Source organism: Heterodontus francisci, unplaced genomic scaffold, assembly GCF_036365525.1.
Source record: "Heterodontus francisci isolate sHetFra1 unplaced genomic scaffold, sHetFra1.hap1 HAP1_SCAFFOLD_52, whole genome shotgun sequence".
In the NCBI taxonomy this organism is placed as follows: Eukaryota; Metazoa; Chordata; class Chondrichthyes; order Heterodontiformes; family Heterodontidae; genus Heterodontus; species Heterodontus francisci.
In genome coordinates this window covers 7,498,984-7,511,534 of record NW_027141175.1, presented here as the reverse complement: position 1 = coordinate 7,511,534, position 12,551 = coordinate 7,498,984, and positions in this window count along the sequence as shown.

The following is a 12,551-nucleotide window of genomic DNA, read 5'->3' as shown; positions in this document are numbered from 1 at the left end:
CCAAGTAACAAAGATATACACTGACACCAAGTAACACAGACATGCACTGACACCAAGTAACACAGATATGCACTGACACCAAGTAACAAAGACATGCACTGACACCCAGGAACACAGACACCAATGGACACCAAGTAACAAAGACACACACTTACACCAAGTAACACAGACACACACTGACACCCAGTAACACAGACACACACTTACACCAAGTAACACAGACATACACTGACACCAAGTAACAAAGACATACAATGATAAACAGTAACAATGACATACACTGACACCCAGTAACAAAGACATACACTGACACCAAGTCACAAAGACATACAATGATACCAAGTCACAAAGACAAACACTGATACCCAGTAACACAGACACACACTTACACCAAGTAACACAGACACACACTTACACCAAGTAACAAAGACATACACTTGCACCAAGTCACAAGACAAACACTGATACCAAGTCACAAAGACATACACTGATACCCAGTAACACAGACACACACTGGCACCAAGTAACAAAGACATACACTGACACCAAGTAACAAAGACATACACTTACACCAAGTCACAAGACATACACTTACAACAAGTAACAAAGACACACATTTACACCAAGTAACACAGACATACACTGACACCAAGTAACAAAGACAGACAGTGACACTAAGTAACAAAGACATACACTTACACCAAGTCACAAGACATACACTGATACCCAGTAACACAGACACACACTTACACCAAGTAACAAAGACATACACTGACACGAAGTCACAAAGACACACACTGACACCCAGTAACAAAGACATACACTGACACCAAGTAACAAAGACATACACTGATACCCAGTAACACAGACACACACTTGCACCAAGTAACAAAGACAGACACTGATACCCAGTAACACAGACACACACCTGCACCAAGTAACAAAGACATACACTGACACCCAGTAACAAAGACATACACTGACACCCAGTAACACAGACACACACGGACACCAAGTAACAAAGACACACACTTACACCAAGTAACACAGACACACACTGACACCCAGTAACACAGACACACACTTACACCAAGTAACACAGACATACACTGACACCAAGTAACAAAGACAGACACTGATACCCAGTAAAACAGACACACACTTACACCAAGTAACACAGACATACACTGATACCCAGGAACACAGACACACACTTACACCAAGTAACACAGACACACACTTACTCCAAGTAACAAAGACATACACTTACACCAAGTAACACAGACACACACTGACACCAAGTAAAACAGACACACACTTACACCAAGTAACAAAGACATACACTTACACCAAGTAACACAGACATACACTGACATCAAGTAACAAAGACATACACTGATACCCAGTAACACAGACACACACTTACACCAAGTAACACAGACATACACTGACACCAAGTCACAAAGTCATACAATGATACCCAGGAACACAGACACACACTTACACCAAGTAACACAGACACACACTTACACCATGTTACAAAGACATACACTTACACCAACTAACACAGACAGACACTGACACCAAGTAACAAAGACATACACTGATACCCAGTAACACATACACACACTGACACCCAGTTAGAAACACACACTGACCCCCAGTAACAATGACACACACTGACCCCCAGTAACACAGACATACACTGACACCAAGTCACAAAGACACACACTGACACCCAATAACAACGACATACACGGACACCAAGTCACAAAGACATACACTGATACACAGACACACACTTACAACAAGTAACACAGACATACACTGACACCAAGTAACAAAGACATACACTGATACCCAGTAACAAAGATACACACTGACACCAATTCACAAAGACATACACTGATACCCAGGAGCACTGACACACCATTACACCAAGTAACAAATACATACACTGACACCAAGTCACTAAGACACACACTGATACCCAGTAACAAAGACATACACTGACACCAACTCACAAAGACATACACTGATACCCAGGAGCACTGACACACACTGACACCGAGTAAAAAAGACATACACTGATACCAATTCAGAAAGACATACACTGATACCCTGTAACACAGAAACACTCTGACACCCAGTAACAAAGACATGCACTGATACCAAGTCAGAAAGACATACAATGATACCCTGTAACACAGACACACACTGACACCCAGTAACACAGACATACACTGACACCAAGTCAGAAAGACACACACTGACACCCAGTAACAATGACATACACTGACACCAAGTCACAAAGACATTTACTGATACACAGACAGACACTTACATCAAGTAACACAGATATACACTGACACCAAGTAACAGAGAAATACACTGATACCCAGTATCACAGCCACACACTTACACCAAGTAACAAAAACATACTCTGACACCAAGTCACAAAGACACACACAGACACCCAGTAACAAAGACATACACTGACACTAAGTCACAAAGACATACACTGATACCCGGGAACACAGACACACACTGACACCCAGTAACAAAGACATACACTGATACCAAGTCACAAAGACATACACTGATACCCAGTAACACAGAAATACACTGACACCCAGTCACAATGACATACACTGATACCAGGTCACAAAGACATACACTGAAACCCAGCAACACAGACACACACTGACACCCAGTTAGAAAGACACACTGACCCCCAGTAGCACAGACACACACTGACCCCCAGTAACACAGACATACACTGACACCAAGTCACAAAGACACACACTGACACACAGTAACAAAGTCATACACTGACACCAATTCACAAAGACATAACCAGTATCACAGACAAACACGTAGACCAAGTAACAAATACATACACTGACAACAAGTCATATAGACACACACTGACACCCAGTAACAAAGACATACACTGACAGCAAGTCACAAAGACATACACTGAAACCCAATAACACAGAAACACTCTGACACCCAGTAACAAAGACAGACACTGATACCAAGTCACAAAGACAAACACTGATACCCAGTAACACAGGCACACGCTGACACCCAGTAACAAAGACATACACTGACACCAAGTCACAAAGTCATACACTGATACCCAGGAACACAGACACACACTGACACCCAGTAACAAAGACATACACTGATACCAAGTCACAAAGACATACACTGATACCCAGTAACTCAGACACACACTGACACCCAGTAACAAAGACATACACTGACACCAAGTCTCAAAGACATACACTGTTTCCCAGTAAAACAGACACACACTGTCACCCAGTAACAAAGACATACACTGATACCCAGTAACGCAGACACACACTGACACCAAGTATCAAAGACATACACAGACACCAAGTAACAAAGACACAGACTTACACCAACTAACACAGACACACACTGACACCCAGTAACAAAGACATACACTGATAACAAGTCACAAAGACATACTCTGATACCAAGTCACAAAGACAAACACTGATACCCAGTAACACAGACACACACTTCCACGAAGTAACACAGACACACACTTACACGAAGTAACGCAGACACACACTTACACCAAGTAACAAAGACATACACTTACACCAAGTAACAAAGACAGACAATTACACCAAGTAGCAAAGACATCGACTGACACCAAGTCACAAAGACATACACTGATACCAAGTCTCAAAGACATACACTGATACCCAGTAACACAGACACACACTGACACCAAGTAACAAAGACATACACTGACACCAAGTAACAAAGACATACACCTACACCAAGTAACAAAGACAGACAATTACACCAAGTAACAAAGACATACACTTAAACCAATTATTTTGACATACACTGATACCCAGTAACACAGACAAACTCTTACACCAAGTAACAAAGACATACACTGACACCAAGTCACAAAGACACACACTGACACCAAGTAACCAAGACATACACTGACACCAAGTCACAAAGACATACACTGATACCCAGTAAAACAGACACACTTAGACCAAGTAACTCAGACATACACTGATACACAGTAACACAGACACATATTTACACCAAGTAACAAATACACACACTGACACCAAGTCACAAAGGCACACACTGCCACCCAGTAACAAAGACATAAACTGATACCCAGTAACACAGAGACACACTTACACCAAGTAACACAGACATACACTGACACCAAGTAACAAAGACATACAATGATACCCAGGAACACAGACAAACACTTACACCAAGTAACACAGAGACACACTGACACCCAGTAATATAGACACACACTTACACCAAGTAACGCAGACATACAGTGACACCAAGTAACACAGACACACAGGGACACCAAGGAACAAAGACATACACTGACACCAAGTAACACAGACACATACTTACACCAAGTAACACAGACATACACTGACACCAAGTAACAAAGACATACATTGATACCCAGTAACACAGACACACATTTACACCAAGTAACACAGACATACACTGACACCAAGTAACAAAGACATACACTGATACCCAGGAACACAGACACACACTTACACCAAGTAACACAGACACACACTTACACCAAGTAACAAAGACAGAAACTGACACCAAGTAACACAGACATGCACTGACACCAAGTAACAAAGACATACAATTACACCAAGTAACAAAGACACACACTTACACCAAGTAACACAGATATGCACTGACACCAAGTAACAAAGACATGCACTGACACCCAGTAACACAGACACAAATGGAAACCAAGTAACAAAGACACACACTTACACCAAGTAACACAGACACACACTTACACCAGGTAACAAAGACAGACATTGATACCCAGTAACAAAGACACACACTTGCACCAAGTAACAATGACATACAATGACACCCAGTAACACAAACAAACACACACTGACACCCAGTAACACAGAGAAAAACTAATAAACAGTAACAAAGGCATACACTGACACCAAGTAACGCAGACACACATTGACACCCAGTAACAAAGACATACACTGATACCAAGTCACAAAGACATACACTGATAACCAGTAACACAGACACACTCTGACACCCAGTAACACAGACACACACTTACACCAAGTAACACAGACACACACTGACACCCAGTAACATTCACACACACTTACACCAAGTAACACAGACATACACTGACACCAAGTAACACAGACACACACGGACACCAGGGAACAAAGACACAGACTTACACCAAGTAACACAGACACATACTTACACCAAGTAACACAGCCATACACTGACCCCAAGTAACAAAGACATACACTGATACCCAGTAACAAAGACACACACTTACACCAAGTAACAAAGACATACAATTACACCCAGTAACACAAACAAACACACACTGACACCCAGTAACATAGAGAAACACTAATAAACAGTAACAAAGACATACACTGACACCAAGTAACGCAGACACACACTGACACCCAGTAACAAAGACATACACTGATACCAGGTCACAAAGACATACACTGATACCAAGTCACAAAGACATACACTGATACCGAGTAACACAGACACACACTGACACAAAGTAACAAAGACATACACTGACACCAAGTAACAAAGACATACACTTACACCAAGTAACAATGACAGACAATTACACCAAGTAACAAAGGCATACACTTACAGCAAGTATTTTGACATGCACTGACACCAAGTAACAAAGACATACACTGATGCCCAGTAACACAGGCGCACACTTGCACCAAGTAACAAAGACATACACTGACACCAAGTCACAAAGACACACACTGACACCCAGTAACAAAGACATACACTGACACCAAGTCACAAAGACATACACTGATACCCAGTAACACAGACACACACTTACACCAAATAACACAGACATACACTGACACCCAGTAGCACAGACACACACTTACACCAAGTAACAAAGACATACACTGACACCCAGTAACAAAGACATACACTGACACCAAGTAACACAGACACACACTTACACCAAGTAACACAGACATACACTGACATCAAGTAACAAAGACATACACTGATACAAAGGAACACAGACACACACTTACACCAATTAATACAGACATACACTGACACCAAGTCACAAAGACACACACTGACACCCAGTAACAAAGACATACACTGACACAAAGTCACAAAGACATACACAGATAACCAGGAACACAGAAACACGACTGACACCAAGTCACAAAGACATACACTGATACCAAGTAACACAGACACACACTTACACCAAGTAACACAGACATACACTGACACCAAGTAACAAAGACATACACTGATGCCCAGTAACACAGACATACACTTACACCAAGTAAAAAAAGACATACACTGACACCAAGTCACAAAGACACACACTGGCACCCAGTACCAAAGACATACACTGACACCAAGTCACAAAGACATACACTGATACCAAGTAACACAGACACACACTTACACCAAGTAACACAGACATACACTGACACCAAGTAACAAAGACATACACTGATACCCAGTAACACAGACACACACTTACACCAAGTAACAAAGACAGACACAGATACCGAGCAACACAGACACACACGGACACCAAGTAACAAAGACACACACTTACACCAAGTAACACATACATACACTGACACCCAGGAACACAGACACACGCTTACTCCAAGTAACACAGACATACACTGAGACCAAGTAACAAAGACATACACTGATACCCAGTAACACACACACACACACTTACACCAAGTATCACAGACATACACTGACACCAAGTAACAAAGACACACACTTACACCAAGTAACAAAGACATGCACTGACACCAAGTAACACAGACATGCACTGACACCAAGTAACAAATACATACAATTACACCAAGTAACAAAGGCACACACTTACACCAAGTAACACAGATATGCACTGACACCAAGTAACAAAGACATGCACTGACACCCAGTAACACAGACACACATGGACACCAAGTAGCAAAGACACAAACTTACACCAAGTAACACAGACACACACTGACACCCAGTAACACAGAGACACACTTACACCAAGTAACACAGACATACACTGACACCAAGTAACAAAGACATACAATGATACCCAGGAACACAGACACACACTTACACCAAGTAACACAGAGACACACTGACACCCAGTAATATAGACACACACTTACACCAAGTAACGCAGACATACACTGACACCAAGTAACACAGACACACAGGGACACCAAGGAACAAAGACACAGACTTACACCAAGTAACACAGACACTCACTTACACCAAGTAACACAGACATACACTGACACCAAGTAACAAAGACATACATTGATACCCAGTAACACAGACACACACTTACACCAAGTAACACAGACATGCACTGACACCAAGTAACAAAGACATACACTGTTACCCAGTAACACAGACACACACTTGCACCAAGTAACAAAGACAGACACTGATGCCCAGTAACACAGACACACACTTGCACCAAGTAACAATGACATCCACTGACACCCAGTAACAAAGACATACACTGACACCCAGTAACACAGACACACGCGTACACCAAGTATCAAAGACACACACTTACACCAAGTAACACAGACACACACTGACACCCTGCAACACAGACACACACGTACACCAAGTAACACAGACATACACTGACAACAAGTAACAAAGACATACACTGATAACCAGTAAAACAGACACACACTTACACCAAGTAACACAGACATACACTTACACCAAGTAACAAAGACATACACTTACACCAAGTAACACAGACATGCACTGACAACAAGTAACAAAGACATACAATTACACGAAGTAACAAAGACACACACCTGCAACAAGTAACACAGATATACACTGGCACCAAATAACAAAGATATGCACTGACACCCAGTAACAAAGACACACACGGACACCAAGTAACAAAGACACACACTTACACCAAGTAACACAGACACACACTGACATCAAGTAACACAGACATGCACTGACACCAAGTAACAATGACATACAATGATACCCAGGAACACAGACACACTCTTACACCAAGTAACACAGACACACACTTACACCATGTCACAAAGACATACACTTACACCAACTAACACAGACATACACTGACACCAAGTAACAAAGACATACACTGATACCCAGTAACACAGACATACACTGACACCCAGTTAGAAACACACACTGACCACCAGTAACACAGACACACACTGACCCCCAGTAACACAGACATACACTGACTCCAAGTCACAAAGACACACACTGACACCCAGTAACAAAGACATACACGGACACCAAGTCACTAAGACATACACTGATACACAGACACACACTTACACCAAGTAACACAGACATACATTGACACCAAGTAACAAAGACATACACTGATACCCAGTATCACAGACACACCATTACACCAAGTAACACAGACATACACTGACACCAAGTCACAAAGACACACACTGACACCCAGTAACAAAGACATACACTGACACCAAGTCACAAGGACAGACACTGATACCCAGGAGCACAGACACACACTGACACCCAGTAACAAAGACATACACTGATACCAAGTCACAAAGACCTACACTGATACCCTGTAACACAGAAACACACTGACACCCAGTAACAAAGACATACACTGATAACAAGTCACAAAGACATACACTGATTCCCAGTAACACAGACACACACTGACACCCAGTTAGAAACACACACTGACCCCCAGTAACACAGACACACACTGACCCCCAGTAACACAGACATACACTGACACCAAGTCACAAAGACACACACTGCCACCCAGTAACAAAGACATACACTGACACCAAGTCACAACGACATAAACTGATACACACACACGCACTTACATCAAGTAACACAGACATGCAGCGACACCAAGTAACAAAGACATACACTGATACCCAGTATCACAGACACACCATTACACCAAGTAACACAGACATACACTGACACCAAGTCACAAAGACACACACTGACACACAGTAACAAAGACATACACTGATACCCAGTATAACAGACACACACTTGCACCCAGTAACAAAGACATACACTGACACCAAGTCACAAAGACATACACTGATACCCAGGAGCACAGACACACACTGACACCCAGTAACAAAGACATACACTGATACCAAGTCACAAAGACATACACTGATACCCTGTAACACAGAAGCACACTGACACCCAGTAACAAAGACATACACTGATACCAAGTCACAAAGACATACACTGATACCCACGGACACAGACACACACTGACACCCAGTAACAAAGACATGCACTGATACCAAGTCACAAAGACATACACTGATACCCAGTAACACAGAACACACTGACACCCAGTAATAAAGACATACAGTGACACCAAGTCACAATGACACACACTAACACCGAGTAACAAAGACATACACTGATACCAAGTCACAAAGACACACACTGACCACAGTAACAAAGTCATACACTGACACCAAGTCACAAAGACATACACTGATACACAGACACACACTTACACCAAGGAACACAGACATACACTGACACCATGTCACAAAGAAATACACTGATACCCAGTATCACAGACACACACTTACACCAAGTAACAAAGACATACACTGACACCAAATCACAATGACACACACTAACACCCAGTAACAAAGACATACACTGATACCAAGTCACAAAGACATACACTGATACCCAGTAACACAGAAACACTCTGACACCCAGTAACAAAGACATACACGGATACCAAGTCACAAAGACATACACTGATACCCAGTAACACAGACACACACTGACACCCTTTAACAAAGACATACACTGACACAAAGTCACAAAGACATACACTGATACCCAGTAACACAGGCACACCCTGACCCCCAGTAACACAGACATACACTGATACCAAGTCACAAAGACATACACTGATACCCTGTAACACAGAAACACTCTGACACCCAGTAACAAAGACATGCACTGATACCAAGTCAGAAAGACATACAATGATACCCAGTAACACAGACACACACTGACACCCAGTTAGAAACACACATTGACCCCCGGTAAGACAGACACACACTGACACCCAGTAACACAGACATACACTGACACCAAGTCAGAAAGACACACACTGACACCCAGTAACAATGACATACACTGACACCAAGTCACAAAGACATTTACTGATACACAGACAGACACTTACATCAAGTAACACAGACATACACTGACACCAAGTAACAGAGACATACACTGATACCCAGTATCACAGACACACACTTACACCAAGTAACAAAAACATACTCTGACACCAAGTCACAAAGACACACACAGACACCCAGTAACAAAGACATACACTGACACTAAGTCACAAAGACATACACTGATACCCGGGAACACAGACACACACTGACACCCAGTAACAAAGACATACACTGATACCAAGTCACAAAGACAGACACTGATACCCAGTAACACAGAAATACACTGACACCCAGTCACAAAGACATACACTGATACCAAGTGACAAAGACATACACTGAAACCCAGCAACACAGACACACACTGACACCCAGTTAGAAAGACACACTGACCCCCAGTAGCACAGACACACACTGACCCCTAGTAACACAGACATACACTGACACCAAGTCACAAAGACACACACTGACACACAGTAACAAAGTCATACACTGACACCAATTCACAAAGACATACCCAGTATCACAGGCACACACTTAGACAAAGTAACAAATACATACACTGACAACGAGTCATATAGACACACACTGACACCCAGTAACAAAGACATACACTGACAGCAAGTCACAAAGACATACACTGAAACCCAGGAACACAGACACACACTGACACCCAGTAACAAAGACATGCACTGATACCAAGTCACAAAGACATACACTGATACCCAATAACACAGAAACGCTCTGACACCCAGTAACAAAGACAGACACTGATACCAAGTCACAAAGACATACACTGATACCCAGTAACACAGACACACGCTGACACCCAGTAACAAAGACATACACTGACACCAAGTCACAAAGTCATACACTGATACCCAGGAACACAGACACACACTGACACCCAGTAACAAAGACATACACTGATACCAAGTCACAAAGACATACACTGATACCCAGTAACACAGACAAACACTGACACCCAGTAACAAAGACATACACTGACACCAAGTCTCAAAGACATACACTGATTCCCAGTAAAACAGACACACACTGTCACCCAGTAACAAAGACATACACTGATACCCAGTAACGCAGACACACACTGACACCAAGTATCAAAGACATACACAGACACCAAGTAACAAAGACACAGACTTACACCAACTAACACAGACACACACTGACACCCAGTAACAAAGACATACACTGATAACAAGTCACAAAGACATACTCTGATACCAAGTCACAAAGACAAACACTGATACCCAGTAACACAGACACACACTTCCACGAAGTAACACAGACACACACTTACACGAAGTAACACAGACACACACTTACACCAAGTAACAAAGACATACACTTACACCAAGTAACAAAGACAGACAATTACACCAAGTAGCAAAGACATCGACTGACACCAAGTCACAAAGACATACACTGATACCAAGTCTCAAAGACATACACTGATACCCAGTAACACAGACACACACTGACACCAAGTAACAAAGACATACACTGACACCAAGTAAGAAAGACATACACCTACACCAAGTAACAAAGACAGACAATTACACCAAGTAACAAAGACATACACTTAAACCAAGTATTTTGACATACACTGATACCCAGTAACACAGACAAACTCTTACACCAAGTAACAAAGACATACACTGACACCAAGTCACAAAGTCACACACTGACACCCAGTAACCAAGACATACACTGACACCAAGTAACAAAGACATACACTGTTACCCAGTAACACAGACACACACTTGCACCAAGTAACAAAGACAGACACTGATGCCCAGTAACACAGACACACACTTGCACCAAGTAACAATGACATCCAATGACACCCAGTAACAAAGACATACACTGACACCCAGTAACACAGACACACGCGTACACCAAGTATCAAAGACACACACTTACACCAAGTAACACAGACACACACTGACACCCTGCAACACAGACACACACGTAAACCAAGTAACACAGACATACACTGACAACAAGTAACAAAGACATACACTGATACCCAGTAAAACAGACACACACTTACACCAAGTAACACAGACATACACTTACACCAAGTAACAAAGACATACACTTACACCAAGTAACACAGACATGCACTGACAACAAGTAACAAAGACATACAATTACACGAAGTAACAAAGACACACACCTGCACCAAGTAACACAGAT